Below are 17,345 nucleotides of genomic sequence, written 5' to 3' on the forward strand. Positions count from 1 at the left end.
GTGCATTTCTCTCTCAGACTTGACCCTTTCTTTTGATTGAGCATCTTTGAAAGACCACTTTTGTAATAAATGCAAGTGGACATTCGAAGTGCTTTGAGGCCTATGGTGGAAAAGAAAATATCTTCACATCAGAAGGAGACAGAAGCATTCTGACCAATTTCTTTGTGGTGTGTGCATTAATCTCACAGAGTTAAACCTTACTTTCCATTGAGCCATTTTGAAACACTTTTCGTAGAATCTGCAAGTGGACATTTGAAGCGCTTGGAGGCCTAGGGTCGAAAAAGAAATATATTCACATACAAACTAGATGGAAGCCTTCTGACAAACTTCTTTCTGATGTGTGCATTCATCTCACAGAGTTGAACCTTTCTTTTGATTGAGCAGCTTTGAAACCCTCTTTTTGTAGAATTTGCATGTGAACATTTGAAGCGCTTTGAGGCCTGTGGAGCAAAAGGAAATATCTCCACCTAAAAACTAGACAGAAGCATTCTGACAAACTTCTTTGTGATGTGTGCATTCATCTCACAGAGTTGATCCTTACTTTTCATTGAGCAGTTTTGAAACACTCTTTTTGTAGAATCTGCAGGTGGATATTTGGAGGGCTTTGAGGCCTCTGGTGGATAACGAAATATCTTCACATAATAACTAGACAGAAGAATTCTCACAAACTTCTTTGTAATGTGAGCATTCGTCTCACAGAGTTGAACTGTTCTTTTGACTGGGCAGCTTTGAAAGAGTACTTTTATCAAATCTGCAAGTGGACATTTGGATCGCTTTGAGGCCTCTGGTGGAAAAGGAAATAGCTTCACAATAAAACTGGAGAGAAGCGTTCTGACAAACTTCTTTGTGATGTGTACATTCATCTCACAGAGTTGAACCTTGCTTTTCATTGAGCAGTTTTGAAACACACTTTTTGTAGAATTTGAAAGTGGACCTTTGGATTGCTTGGAGGCCTATGGTGGAAAAGGAAATATCTTCACATAAAGACTAGACAGAAGCATTGTGACAAACTCCTTTGTGATGTGTGCATTCAACTCACAGAGTTGAACCTTTCTTTTGACTGAGCAACTTTGAAACACTCTCTCTGTAGAATCTCCCAGTGGATATTTGCAGTGGCTTGAGGCCTCTGACGGAAAAGGAAATATCTTCACATAACAAGTAGACAGAAGCACTCAGACAAACTTTTTTGTGATGTGTGCATTCTTCTCACAGAGTTGAACCTTAATTTTCATTGAGCAGTTTTGAAACACTCTTTTTGTAGAATCTGCAAGTAGTCATTTGGAGCGCTTTGAGGCCTTTGTTGGAAAACGAAATGTCTTCATATAATAACTAGACAGAAGCATTCTGAGAAACTTATTTGTGATATCTGCATTCATCTCACAGAGTTGAATCTTTCCTTTGATTCAGCAGCTTTGAAACACTCTTTTCGTAGAATCTGCTAGTGGACATTTGGAGCGCTTCGAGGCCTATGGTGGAAAAGGCAATATCTTCACATAAAAACTAGACAGAAGCCTTCTGACAAACTTCTTTGTGATGTGTGAATTTATTTCATAGATTTCAACTTTCTTGTGATTGAGCAGTTGTGAAACACTCTTTTTGTAGAATCTGCAAGTGGACATTTGGAACGCTATGAAGCCTAAGGTGGAAAAGGAAATATCTTCACATAAAAATTAGACAGACGCATTTTGACAAACTTCTTCGAGATGTGTGCATTCATCTCACAGAGTTGAACCTTTCTTTTGATTAAGCAATCTTGAAACACTCTTTCTGTAGAATCTGCAAGTGGATATTTGTTGTGCTTTGAGGCCTACGGTGGAAAAGGAAATATCTTCAAATAAAAACTTGACAGAAGCACTCTGAGAGCCTCCTTTGGGCTGTGTGCATTTCTCTCTCAGACTTGACCCTTTCTTTTGATTGAGCATCTTTGAAAGACCACTTTTGTAATAAATGCAAGTGGACATTCGAAGTGCTTTGAGGCCTATGGTGGAAAAGAAAATATCTTCACATCAGAAGGAGACAGAAGCATTCTGACCAATTTCTTTGTGGTGTGTGCATTAATCTCACAGAGTTAAACCTTACTTTCCATTGAGCCATTTTGAAACACTTTTCGTAGAATCTGCAAGTGGACATTTGAAGCGCTTGGAGGCCTAGGGTCGAAAAAGAAATATATTCACATACAAACTAGATGGAAGCCTTCTGACAAACTTCTTTCTGATGTGTGCATTCATCTCACAGAGTTGAACCTTTCTTTTGATTGAGCAGCTTTGAAACCCTCTTTTTGTAGAATTTGCCTGTGAACATTTGAAGCGCTTTGAGGCCTGTGGAGCAAAAGGAAATATCTCCACCTAAAAACTAGACAGAAGCATTCTGACAAACTTCTTTGTGATGTGTGCATTCATCTCACAGAGTTGATCCTTACTTTTCATTGAGCAGTTTTGAAACACTCTTTTTGTAGAATCTGCAGGTGGATATTTGGAGGGCTTTGAGGCCTCTGGTGGATAACGAAATATCTTCACATAATAACTAGACAGAAGAATTCTCACAAACTTCTTTGTAATGTGAGCATTCGTCTCACAGAGTTGAACTGTTCTTTTGACTGGGCAGCTTTGAAAGAGTACTTTTATCAAATCTGCAAGTGGACATTTGGATCGCTTTGAGGCCTCTGGTGGAAAAGGAAATAGCTTCACAATAAAACTGGAGAGAAGCGTTCTGACAAACTTCTTTGTGATGTGTACATTCATCTCACAGAGTTGAACCTTGCTTTTCATTGAGCAGTTTTGAAACACACTTTTTGTAGAATTTGAAAGTGGACCTTTGGATTGCTTGGAGGCCTATGGTGGAAAAGGAAATATCTTCACATAAAGACTAGACAGAAGCATTGTGACAAACTCCTTTGTGATGTGTGCATTCAACTCACAGAGTTGAACCTTTCTTTTGACTGAGCAACTTTGAAACACTCTCTCTGTAGAATCTCCCAGTGGATATTTGCAGTGGCTTGAGGCCTCTGACGGAAAAGGAAATATCTTCACATAACAAGTAGACAGAAGCACTCAGACAAACTTTTTTGTGATGTGTGCATTCTTCTCACAGAGTTGAACCTTAATTTTCATTGAGCAGTTTTGAAACACTCTTTTTGTAGAATCTGCAAGTAGTCATTTGGAGCGCTTTGAGGCCTTTGTTGGAAAACGAAATGTCTTCATATAATAACTAGACAGAAGCATTCTGAGAAACTTATTTGTGATATCTGCATTCATCTCACAGAGTTGAATCTTTCCTTTGATTCAGCAGCTTTGAAACAGTCTTTTCGTAGAATCTGCTAGTGGACATTTGGAGCGCTTCGAGGCCTATGGTGGAAAAGGCAATATCTTCACATAAAAACTAGACAGAAGCCTTCTGACAAACTTCTTTGTGATGTGTGAATTTATTTCATAGATTTCAACTTTCTTGTGATTGAGCAGTTGTGAAACACTCTTTTTGTAGAATCTGCAAGTGGACATTTGGAACGCTATGAAGCCTAAGGTGGAAAAGGAAATATCTTCACATAAAAATTAGACAGACGCATTTTGACAAACTTCTTCGAGATGTGTGCATTCATCTCACAGAGTTGAACCTTTCTTTTGATTAAGCAATCTTGAAACACTCTTTCTGTAGAATCTGCAAGTGGATATTTGTTGTGCTTTGAGGCCTACGGTGGAAAAGGAAATATCTTCAAATAAAAACTTGACAGAAGCACTCTGAGAGCCTCCTTTGGGCTGTGTGCATTTCTCTCTCAGACTTGACCCTTTCTTTTGATTGAGCATCTTTGAAAGACCACTTTTGTAATAAATGCAAGTGGACATTCGAAGTGCTTTGAGGCCTATGGTGGAAAAGAAAATATCTTCACATCAGAAGGAGACAGAAGCATTCTGACCAATTTCTTTGTGGTGTGTGCATTAATCTCACAGAGTTAAACCTTACTTTCCATTGAGCCATTTTGAAACACTTTTCGTAGAATCTGCAAGTGGACATTTGAAGCGCTTGGAGGCCTAGGGTCGAAAAAGAAATATATTCACATACAAACTAGATGGAAGCCTTCTGACAAACTTCTTTCTGATGTGTGCATTCATCTCACAGAGTTGAACCTTTCTTTTGATTGAGCAGCTTTGAAACCCTCTTTTTGTAGAATTTGCCTGTGAACATTTGAAGCGCTTTGAGGCCTGTGGAGCAAAAGGAAATATCTCCACCTAAAAACTAGACAGAAGCATTCTGACAAACTTCTTTGTGATGTGTGCATTCATCTCACAGAGTTGATCCTTACTTTTCATTGAGCAGTTTTGAAACACTCTTTTTGTAGAATCTGCAGGTGGATATTTGGAGGGCTTTGAGGCCTCTGGTGGATAACGAAATATCTTCACATAATAACTAGACAGAAGAATTCTCACAAACTTCTTTGTAATGTGAGCATTCGTCTCACAGAGTTGAACTGTTCTTTTGACTGGGCAGCTTTGAAAGAGTACTTTTATCAAATCTGCAAGTGGACATTTGGATCGCTTTGAGGCCTCTGGTGGAAAAGGAAATAGCTTCACAATAAAACTGGAGAGAAGCGTTCTGACAAACTTCTTTGTGATGTGTACATTCATCTCACAGAGTTGAACCTTGCTTTTCATTGAGCAGTTTTGAAACACACTTTTTGTAGAATTTGAAAGTGGACCTTTGGATTGCTTGGAGGCCTATGGTGGAAAAGGAAATATCTTCACATAAAGACTAGACAGAAGCATTGTGACAAACTCCTTTGTGATGTGTGCATTCAACTCACAGAGTTGAACCTTTCTTTTGACTGAGCAACTTTGAAACACTCTCTCTGTAGAATCTCCCAGTGGATATTTGCAGTGGCTTGAGGCCTCTGACGGAAAAGGAAATATCTTCACATAACAAGTAGACAGAAGCACTCAGACAAACTTTTTTGTGATGTGTGCATTCTTCTCACAGAGTTGAACCTTAATTTTCATTGAGCAGTTTTGAAACACTCTTTTTGTAGAATCTGCAAGTAGTCATTTGGAGCGCTTTGAGGCCTTTGTTGGAAAACGAAATGTCTTCATATAATAACTAGACAGAAGCATTCTGAGAAACTTATTTGTGATATCTGCATTCATCTCACAGAGTTGAATCTTTCCTTTGATTCAGCAGCTTTGAAACACTCTTTTCGTAGAATCTGCTAGTGGACATTTGGAGCGCTTCGAGGCCTATGGTGGAAAAGGCAATATCTTCACATAAAAACTAGACAGAAGCCTTCTGACAAACTTCTTTGTGATGTGTGAATTTATTTCATAGATTTCAACTTTCTTGTGATTGAGCAGTTGTGAAACACTCTTTTTGTAGAATCTGCAAGTGGACATTTGGAACGCTATGAAGCCTAAGGTGGAAAAGGAAATATCTTCACATAAAAATTAGACAGACGCATTTTGACAAACTTCTTCGAGATGTGTGCATTCATCTCACAGAGTTGAACCTTTCTTTTGATTAAGCAATCTTGAAACACTCTTTCTGTAGAATCTGCAAGTGGATATTTGTTGTGCTTTGAGGCCTACGGTGGAAAAGGAAATATCTTCAAATAAAAACTTGACAGAAGCACTCTGAGAGCCTCCTTTGGGCTGTGTGCATTTCTCTCTCAGACTTGACCCTTTCTTTTGATTGAGCATCTTTGAAAGACCACTTTTGTAATAAATGCAAGTGGACATTCGAAGTGCTTTGAGGCCTATGGTGGAAAAGAAAATATCTTCACATCAGAAGGAGACAGAAGCATTCTGACCAATTTCTTTGTGGTGTGTGCATTAATCTCACAGAGTTAAACCTTACTTTCCATTGAGCCATTTTGAAACACTTTTCGTAGAATCTGCAAGTGGACATTTGAAGCGCTTGGAGGCCTAGGGTCGAAAAAGAAATATATTCACATACAAACTAGATGGAAGCCTTCTGACAAACTTCTTTCTGATGTGTGCATTCATCTCACAGAGTTGAACCTTTCTTTTGATTGAGCAGCTTTGAAACCCTCTTTTTGTAGAATTTGCCTGTGAACATTTGAAGCGCTTTGAGGCCTGTGGAGCAAAAGGAAATATCTCCACCTAAAAACTAGACAGAAGCATTCTGACAAACTTCTTTGTGATGTGTGCATTCATCTCACAGAGTTGATCCTTACTTTTCATTGAGCAGTTTTGAAACACTCTTTTTGTAGAATCTGCAGGTGGATATTTGGAGGGCTTTGAGGCCTCTGGTGGATAACGAAATATCTTCACATAATAACTAGACAGAAGAATTCTCACAAACTTCTTTGTAATGTGAGCATTCGTCTCACAGAGTTGAACTGTTCTTTTGACTGGGCAGCTTTGAAAGAGTACTTTTATCAAATCTGCAAGTGGACATTTGGATCGCTTTGAGGCCTCTGGTGGAAAAGGAAATAGCTTCACAATAAAACTGGAGAGAAGCGTTCTGACAAACTTCTTTGTGATGTGTACATTCATCTCACAGAGTTGAACCTTGCTTTTCATTGAGCAGTTTTGAAACACACTTTTTGTAGAATTTGAAAGTGGACCTTTGGATTGCTTGGAGGCCTATGGTGGAAAAGGAAATATCTTCACATAAAGACTAGACAGAAGCATTGTGACAAACTCCTTTGTGATGTGTGCATTCAACTCACAGAGTTGAACCTTTCTTTTGACTGAGCAACTTTGAAACACTCTCTCTGTAGAATCTCCCAGTGGATATTTGCAGTGGCTTGAGGCCTCTGACGGAAAAGGAAATATCTTCACATAACAAGTAGACAGAAGCACTCAGACAAACTTTTTTGTGATGTGTGCATTCTTCTCACAGAGTTGAACCTTAATTTTCATTGAGCAGTTTTGAAACACTCTTTTTGTAGAATCTGCAAGTAGTCATTTGGAGCGCTTTGAGGCCTTTGTTGGAAAACGAAATGTCTTCATATAATAACTAGACAGAAGCATTCTGAGAAACTTATTTGTGATATCTGCATTCATCTCACAGAGTTGAATCTTTCCTTTGATTCAGCAGCTTTGAAACACTCTTTTCGTAGAATCTGCTAGTGGACATTTGGAGCGCTTCGAGGCCTATGGTGGAAAAGGCAATATCTTCACATAAAAACTAGACAGAAGCCTTCTGACAAACTTCTTTGTGATGTGTGAATTTATTTCATAGATTTCAACTTTCTTGTGATTGAGCAGTTGTGAAACACTCTTTTTGTAGAATCTGCAAGTGGACATTTGGAACGCTATGAAGCCTAAGGTGGAAAAGGAAATATCTTCACATAAAAATTAGACAGACGCATTTTGACAAACTTCTTCGAGATGTGTGCATTCATCTCACAGAGTTGAACCTTTCTTTTGATTAAGCAATCTTGAAACACTCTTTCTGTAGAATCTGCAAGTGGATATTTGTTGTGCTTTGAGGCCTACGGTGGAAAAGGAAATATCTTCAAATAAAAACTTGACAGAAGCACTCTGAGAGCCTCCTTTGGGCTGTGTGCATTTCTCTCTCAGACTTGACCCTTTCTTTTGATTGAGCATCTTTGAAAGACCACTTTTGTAATAAATGCAAGTGGACATTCGAAGTGCTTTGAGGCCTATGGTGGAAAAGAAAATATCTTCACATCAGAAGGAGACAGAAGCATTCTGACCAATTTCTTTGTGGTGTGTGCATTAATCTCACAGAGTTAAACCTTACTTTCCATTGAGCCATTTTGAAACACTTTTCGTAGAATCTGCAAGTGGACATTTGAAGCGCTTGGAGGCCTAGGGTCGAAAAAGAAATATATTCACATACAAACTAGATGGAAGCCTTCTGACAAACTTCTTTCTGATGTGTGCATTCATCTCACAGAGTTGAACCTTTCTTTTGATTGAGCAGCTTTGAAACCCTCTTTTTGTAGAATTTGCCTGTGAACATTTGAAGCGCTTTGAGGCCTGTGGAGCAAAAGGAAATATCTCCACCTAAAAACTAGACAGAAGCATTCTGACAAACTTCTTTGTGATGTGTGCATTCATCTCACAGAGTTGATCCTTACTTTTCATTGAGCAGTTTTGAAACACTCTTTTTGTAGAATCTGCAGGTGGATATTTGGAGGGCTTTGAGGCCTCTGGTGGATAACGAAATATCTTCACATAATAACTAGACAGAAGAATTCTCACAAACTTCTTTGTAATGTGAGCATTCGTCTCACAGAGTTGAACTGTTCTTTTGACTGGGCAGCTTTGAAAGAGTACTTTTATCAAATCTGCAAGTGGACATTTGGATCGCTTTGAGGCCTCTGGTGGAAAAGGAAATAGCTTCACAATAAAACTGGAGAGAAGCGTTCTGACAAACTTCTTTGTGATGTGTACATTCATCTCACAGAGTTGAACCTTGCTTTTCATTGAGCAGTTTTGAAACACACTTTTTGTAGAATTTGAAAGTGGACCTTTGGATTGCTTGGAGGCCTATGGTGGAAAAGGAAATATCTTCACATAAAGACTAGACAGAAGCATTGTGACAAACTCCTTTGTGATGTGTGCATTCAACTCACAGAGTTGAACCTTTCTTTTGACTGAGCAACTTTGAAACACTCTCTCTGTAGAATCTCCCAGTGGATATTTGCAGTGGCTTGAGGCCTCTGACGGAAAAGGAAATATCTTCACATAACAAGTAGACAGAAGCACTCAGACAAACTTTTTTGTGATGTGTGCATTCTTCTCACAGAGTTGAACCTTAATTTTCATTGAGCAGTTTTGAAACACTCTTTTTGTAGAATCTGCAAGTAGTCATTTGGAGCGCTTTGAGGCCTTTGTTGGAAAACGAAATGTCTTCATATAATAACTAGACAGAAGCATTCTGAGAAACTTATTTGTGATATCTGCATTCATCTCACAGAGTTGAATCTTTCCTTTGATTCAGCAGCTTTGAAACAGTCTTTTCGTAGAATCTGCTAGTGGACATTTGGAGCGCTTCGAGGCCTATGGTGGAAAAGGCAATATCTTCACATAAAAACTAGACAGAAGCCTTCTGACAAACTTCTTTGTGATGTGTGAATTTATTTCATAGATTTCAACTTTCTTGTGATTGAGCAGTTGTGAAACACTCTTTTTGTAGAATCTGCAAGTGGACATTTGGAACGCTATGAAGCCTAAGGTGGAAAAGGAAATATCTTCACATAAAAATTAGACAGACGCATTTTGACAAACTTCTTCGAGATGTGTGCATTCATCTCACAGAGTTGAACCTTTCTTTTGATTAAGCAATCTTGAAACACTCTTTCTGTAGAATCTGCAAGTGGATATTTGTTGTGCTTTGAGGCCTACGGTGGAAAAGGAAATATCTTCAAATAAAAACTTGACAGAAGCACTCTGAGAGCCTCCTTTGGGCTGTGTGCATTTCTCTCTCAGACTTGACCCTTTCTTTTGATTGAGCATCTTTGAAAGACCACTTTTGTAATAAATGCAAGTGGACATTCGAAGTGCTTTGAGGCCTATGGTGGAAAAGAAAATATCTTCACATCAGAAGGAGACAGAAGCATTCTGACCAATTTCTTTGTGGTGTGTGCATTAATCTCACAGAGTTAAACCTTACTTTCCATTGAGCCATTTTGAAACACTTTTCGTAGAATCTGCAAGTGGACATTTGAAGCGCTTGGAGGCCTAGGGTCGAAAAAGAAATATATTCACATACAAACTAGATGGAAGCCTTCTGACAAACTTCTTTCTGATGTGTGCATTCATCTCACAGAGTTGAACCTTTCTTTTGATTGAGCAGCTTTGAAACCCTCTTTTTGTAGAATTTGCCTGTGAACATTTGAAGCGCTTTGAGGCCTGTGGAGCAAAAGGAAATATCTCCACCTAAAAACTAGACAGAAGCATTCTGACAAACTTCTTTGTGATGTGTGCATTCATCTCACAGAGTTGATCCTTACTTTTCATTGAGCAGTTTTGAAACACTCTTTTTGTAGAATCTGCAGGTGGATATTTGGAGGGCTTTGAGGCCTCTGGTGGATAACGAAATATCTTCACATAATAACTAGACAGAAGAATTCTCACAAACTTCTTTGTAATGTGAGCATTCGTCTCACAGAGTTGAACTGTTCTTTTGACTGGGCAGCTTTGAAAGAGTACTTTTATCAAATCTGCAAGTGGACATTTGGATCGCTTTGAGGCCTCTGGTGGAAAAGGAAATAGCTTCACAATAAAACTGGAGAGAAGCGTTCTGACAAACTTCTTTGTGATGTGTACATTCATCTCACAGAGTTGAACCTTGCTTTTCATTGAGCAGTTTTGAAACACACTTTTTGTAGAATTTGAAAGTGGACCTTTGGATTGCTTGGAGGCCTATGGTGGAAAAGGAAATATCTTCACATAAAGACTAGACAGAAGCATTGTGACAAACTCCTTTGTGATGTGTGCATTCAACTCACAGAGTTGAACCTTTCTTTTGACTGAGCAACTTTGAAACACTCTCTCTGTAGAATCTCCCAGTGGATATTTGCAGTGGCTTGAGGCCTCTGACGGAAAAGGAAATATCTTCACATAACAAGTAGACAGAAGCACTCAGACAAACTTTTTTGTGATGTGTGCATTCTTCTCACAGAGTTGAACCTTAATTTTCATTGAGCAGTTTTGAAACACTCTTTTTGTAGAATCTGCAAGTAGTCATTTGGAGCGCTTTGAGGCCTTTGTTGGAAAACGAAATGTCTTCATATAATAACTAGACAGAAGCATTCTGAGAAACTTATTTGTGATATCTGCATTCATCTCACAGAGTTGAATCTTTCCTTTGATTCAGCAGCTTTGAAACAGTCTTTTCGTAGAATCTGCTAGTGGACATTTGGAGCGCTTCGAGGCCTATGGTGGAAAAGGCAATATCTTCACATAAAAACTAGACAGAAGCCTTCTGACAAACTTCTTTGTGATGTGTGAATTTATTTCATAGATTTCAACTTTCTTGTGATTGAGCAGTTGTGAAACACTCTTTTTGTAGAATCTGCAAGTGGACATTTGGAACGCTATGAAGCCTAAGGTGGAAAAGGAAATATCTTCACATAAAAATTAGACAGACGCATTTTGACAAACTTCTTCGAGATGTGTGCATTCATCTCACAGAGTTGAACCTTTCTTTTGATTAAGCAATCTTGAAACACTCTTTCTGTAGAATCTGCAAGTGGATATTTGTTGTGCTTTGAGGCCTACGGTGGAAAAGGAAATATCTTCAAATAAAAACTTGACAGAAGCACTCTGAGAGCCTCCTTTGGGCTGTGTGCATTTCTCTCTCAGACTTGACCCTTTCTTTTGATTGAGCATCTTTGAAAGACCACTTTTGTAATAAATGCAAGTGGACATTCGAAGTGCTTTGAGGCCTATGGTGGAAAAGAAAATATCTTCACATCAGAAGGAGACAGAAGCATTCTGACCAATTTCTTTGTGGTGTGTGCATTAATCTCACAGAGTTAAACCTTACTTTCCATTGAGCCATTTTGAAACACTTTTCGTAGAATCTGCAAGTGGACATTTGAAGCGCTTGGAGGCCTAGGGTCGAAAAAGAAATATATTCACATACAAACTAGATGGAAGCCTTCTGACAAACTTCTTTCTGATGTGTGCATTCATCTCACAGAGTTGAACCTTTCTTTTGATTGAGCAGCTTTGAAACCCTCTTTTTGTAGAATTTGCCTGTGAACATTTGAAGCGCTTTGAGGCCTGTGGAGCAAAAGGAAATATCTCCACCTAAAAACTAGACAGAAGCATTCTGACAAACTTCTTTGTGATGTGTGCATTCATCTCACAGAGTTGATCCTTACTTTTCATTGAGCAGTTTTGAAACACTCTTTTTGTAGAATCTGCAGGTGGATATTTGGAGGGCTTTGAGGCCTCTGGTGGATAACGAAATATCTTCACATAATAACTAGACAGAAGAATTCTCACAAACTTCTTTGTAATGTGAGCATTCGTCTCACAGAGTTGAACTGTTCTTTTGACTGGGCAGCTTTGAAAGAGTACTTTTATCAAATCTGCAAGTGGACATTTGGATCGCTTTGAGGCCTCTGGTGGAAAAGGAAATAGCTTCACAATAAAACTGGAGAGAAGCGTTCTGACAAACTTCTTTGTGATGTGTACATTCATCTCACAGAGTTGAACCTTGCTTTTCATTGAGCAGTTTTGAAACACACTTTTTGTAGAATTTGAAAGTGGACCTTTGGATTGCTTGGAGGCCTATGGTGGAAAAGGAAATATCTTCACATAAAGACTAGACAGAAGCATTGTGACAAACTCCTTTGTGATGTGTGCATTCAACTCACAGAGTTGAACCTTTCTTTTGACTGAGCAACTTTGAAACACTCTCTCTGTAGAATCTCCCAGTGGATATTTGCAGTGGCTTGAGGCCTCTGACGGAAAAGGAAATATCTTCACATAACAAGTAGACAGAAGCACTCAGACAAACTTTTTTGTGATGTGTGCATTCTTCTCACAGAGTTGAACCTTAATTTTCATTGAGCAGTTTTGAAACACTCTTTTTGTAGAATCTGCAAGTAGTCATTTGGAGCGCTTTGAGGCCTTTGTTGGAAAACGAAATGTCTTCATATAATAACTAGACAGAAGCATTCTGAGAAACTTATTTGTGATATCTGCATTCATCTCACAGAGTTGAATCTTTCCTTTGATTCAGCAGCTTTGAAACAGTCTTTTCGTAGAATCTGCTAGTGGACATTTGGAGCGCTTCGAGGCCTATGGTGGAAAAGGCAATATCTTCACATAAAAACTAGACAGAAGCCTTCTGACAAACTTCTTTGTGATGTGTGAATTTATTTCATAGATTTCAACTTTCTTGTGATTGAGCAGTTGTGAAACACTCTTTTTGTAGAATCTGCAAGTGGACATTTGGAACGCTATGAAGCCTAAGGTGGAAAAGGAAATATCTTCACATAAAAATTAGACAGACGCATTTTGACAAACTTCTTCGAGATGTGTGCATTCATCTCACAGAGTTGAACCTTTCTTTTGATTAAGCAATCTTGAAACACTCTTTCTGTAGAATCTGCAAGTGGATATTTGTTGTGCTTTGAGGCCTACGGTGGAAAAGGAAATATCTTCAAATAAAAACTTGACAGAAGCACTCTGAGAGCCTCCTTTGGGCTGTGTGCATTTCTCTCTCAGACTTGACCCTTTCTTTTGATTGAGCATCTTTGAAAGACCACTTTTGTAATAAATGCAAGTGGACATTCGAAGTGCTTTGAGGCCTATGGTGGAAAAGAAAATATCTTCACATCAGAAGGAGACAGAAGCATTCTGACCAATTTCTTTGTGGTGTGTGCATTAATCTCACAGAGTTAAACCTTACTTTCCATTGAGCCATTTTGAAACACTTTTCGTAGAATCTGCAAGTGGACATTTGAAGCGCTTGGAGGCCTAGGGTCGAAAAAGAAATATATTCACATACAAACTAGATGGAAGCCTTCTGACAAACTTCTTTCTGATGTGTGCATTCATCTCACAGAGTTGAACCTTTCTTTTGATTGAGCAGCTTTGAAACCCTCTTTTTGTAGAATTTGCCTGTGAACATTTGAAGCGCTTTGAGGCCTGTGGAGCAAAAGGAAATATCTCCACCTAAAAACTAGACAGAAGCATTCTGACAAACTTCTTTGTGATGTGTGCATTCATCTCACAGAGTTGATCCTTACTTTTCATTGAGCAGTTTTGAAACACTCTTTTTGTAGAATCTGCAGGTGGATATTTGGAGGGCTTTGAGGCCTCTGGTGGATAACGAAATATCTTCACATAATAACTAGACAGAAGAATTCTCACAAACTTCTTTGTAATGTGAGCATTCGTCTCACAGAGTTGAACTGTTCTTTTGACTGGGCAGCTTTGAAAGAGTACTTTTATCAAATCTGCAAGTGGACATTTGGATCGCTTTGAGGCCTCTGGTGGAAAAGGAAATAGCTTCACAATAAAACTGGAGAGAAGCGTTCTGACAAACTTCTTTGTGATGTGTACATTCATCTCACAGAGTTGAACCTTGCTTTTCATTGAGCAGTTTTGAAACACACTTTTTGTAGAATTTGAAAGTGGACCTTTGGATTGCTTGGAGGCCTATGGTGGAAAAGGAAATATCTTCACATAAAGACTAGACAGAAGCATTGTGACAAACTCCTTTGTGATGTGTGCATTCAACTCACAGAGTTGAACCTTTCTTTTGACTGAGCAACTTTGAAACACTCTCTCTGTAGAATCTCCCAGTGGATATTTGCAGTGGCTTGAGGCCTCTGACGGAAAAGGAAATATCTTCACATAACAAGTAGACAGAAGCACTCAGACAAACTTTTTTGTGATGTGTGCATTCTTCTCACAGAGTTGAACCTTAATTTTCATTGAGCAGTTTTGAAACACTCTTTTTGTAGAATCTGCAAGTAGTCATTTGGAGCGCTTTGAGGCCTTTGTTGGAAAACGAAATGTCTTCATATAATAACTAGACAGAAGCATTCTGAGAAACTTATTTGTGATATCTGCATTCATCTCACAGAGTTGAATCTTTCCTTTGATTCAGCAGCTTTGAAACAGTCTTTTCGTAGAATCTGCTAGTGGACATTTGGAGCGCTTCGAGGCCTATGGTGGAAAAGGCAATATCTTCACATAAAAACTAGACAGAAGCCTTCTGACAAACTTCTTTGTGATGTGTGAATTTATTTCATAGATTTCAACTTTCTTGTGATTGAGCAGTTGTGAAACACTCTTTTTGTAGAATCTGCAAGTGGACATTTGGAACGCTATGAAGCCTAAGGTGGAAAAGGAAATATCTTCACATAAAAATTAGACAGACGCATTTTGACAAACTTCTTCGAGATGTGTGCATTCATCTCACAGAGTTGAACCTTTCTTTTGATTAAGCAATCTTGAAACACTCTTTTTGTAGAATCTGCAAGTGGATATTTGTTGTGCTTTGAGGCCTACGGTGGAAAAGGAAATATCTTCAAATAAAAACTTGACAGAAGCACTCTGAGAGCCTCCTTTGGGCTGTGTGCATTTCTCTCTCAGACTTGACCCTTTCTTTTGATTGAGCATCTTTGAAAGACCACTTTTGTAATAAATGCAAGTGGACATTCGAAGTGCTTTGAGGCCTATGGTGGAAAAGAAAATATCTTCACATCAGAAGGAGACAGAAGCATTCTGACCAATTTCTTTGTGGTGTGTGCATTAATCTCACAGAGTTAAACCTTACTTTCCATTGAGCCATTTTGAAACACTTTTCGTAGAATCTGCAAGTGGACATTTGAAGCGCTTGGAGGCCTAGGGTCGAAAAAGAAATATATTCACATACAAACTAGATGGAAGCCTTCTGACAAACTTCTTTCTGATGTGTGCATTCATCTCACAGAGTTGAACCTTTCTTTTGATTGAGCAGCTTTGAAACCCTCTTTTTGTAGAATTTGCCTGTGAACATTTGAAGCGCTTTGAGGCCTGTGGAGCAAAAGGAAATATCTCCACCTAAAAACTAGACAGAAGCATTCTGACAAACTTCTTTGTGATGTGTGCATTCATCTCACAGAGTTGATCCTTACTTTTCATTGAGCAGTTTTGAAACACTCTTTTTGTAGAATCTGCAGGTGGATATTTGGAGGGCTTTGAGGCCTCTGGTGGATAACGAAATATCTTCACATAATAACTAGACAGAAGAATTCTCACAAACTTCTTTGTAATGTGAGCATTCGTCTCACAGAGTTGAACTGTTCTTTTGACTGGGCAGCTTTGAAAGAGTACTTTTATCAAATCTGCAAGTGGACATTTGGATCGCTTTGAGGCCTCTGGTGGAAAAGGAAATAGCTTCACAATAAAACTGGAGAGAAGCGTTCTGACAAACTTCTTTGTGATGTGTACATTCATCTCACAGAGTTGAACCTTGCTTTTCATTGAGCAGTTTTGAAACACACTTTTTGTAGAATTTGAAAGTGGACCTTTGGATTGCTTGGAGGCCTATGGTGGAAAAGGAAATATCTTCACATAAAGACTAGACAGAAGCATTGTGACAAACTCCTTTGTGATGTGTGCATTCAACTCACAGAGTTGAACCTTTCTTTTGACTGAGCAACTTTGAAACACTCTCTCTGTAGAATCTCCCAGTGGATATTTGCAGTGGCTTGAGGCCTCTGACGGAAAAGGAAATATCTTCACATAACAAGTAGACAGAAGCACTCAGACAAACTTTTTTGTGATGTGTGCATTCTTCTCACAGAGTTGAACCTTAATTTTCATTGAGCAGTTTTGAAACACTCTTTTTGTAGAATCTGCAAGTAGTCATTTGGAGCGCTTTGAGGCCTTTGTTGGAAAACGAAATGTCTTCATATAATAACTAGACAGAAGCATTCTGAGAAACTTATTTGTGATATCTGCATTCATCTCACAGAGTTGAATCTTTCCTTTGATTCAGCAGCTTTGAAACAGTCTTTTCGTAGAATCTGCTAGTGGACATTTGGAGCGCTTCGAGGCCTATGGTGGAAAAGGCAATATCTTCACATAAAAACTAGACAGAAGCCTTCTGACAAACTTCTTTGTGATGTGTGAATTTATTTCATAGATTTCAACTTTCTTGTGATTGAGCAGTTGTGAAACACTCTTTTTGTAGAATCTGCAAGTGGACATTTGGAACGCTATGAAGCCTAAGGTGGAAAAGGAAATATCTTCACATAAAAATTAGACAGACGCATTTTGACAAACTTCTTCGAGATGTGTGCATTCATCTCACAGAGTTGAACCTTTCTTTTGATTAAGCAATCTTGAAACACTCTTTCTGTAGAATCTGCAAGTGGATATTTGTTGTGCTTTGAGGCCTACGGTGGAAAAGGAAATATCTTCAAATAAAAACTTGACAGAAGCACTCTGAGAGCCTCCTTTGGGCTGTGTGCATTTCTCTCTCAGACTTGACCCTTTCTTTTGATTGAGCATCTTTGAAAGACCACTTTTGTAATAAATGCAAGTGGACATTCGAAGTGCTTTGAGGCCTATGGTGGAAAAGAAAATATCTTCACATCAGAAGGAGACAGAAGCATTCTGACCAATTTCTTTGTGGTGTGTGCATTAATCTCACAGAGTTAAACCTTACTTTCCATTGAGCCATTTTGAAACACTTTTCGTAGAATCTGCAAGTGGACATTTGAAGCGCTTGGAGGCCTAGGGTCGAAAAAGAAATATATTCACATACAAACTAGATGGAAGCCTTCTGACAAACTTCTTTCTGATGTGTGCATTCATCTCACAGAGTTGAACCTTTCTTTTGATTGAGCAGCTTTGAAACCCTCTTTTTGTAGAATTTGCCTGTGAACATTTGAAGCGCTTTGAGGCCTG

Source organism: Pan paniscus, chromosome Y (genome assembly GCF_029289425.2).
Source record: "Pan paniscus chromosome Y, NHGRI_mPanPan1-v2.0_pri, whole genome shotgun sequence".
In the NCBI taxonomy this organism is placed as follows: Eukaryota; Metazoa; Chordata; class Mammalia; order Primates; family Hominidae; genus Pan; species Pan paniscus.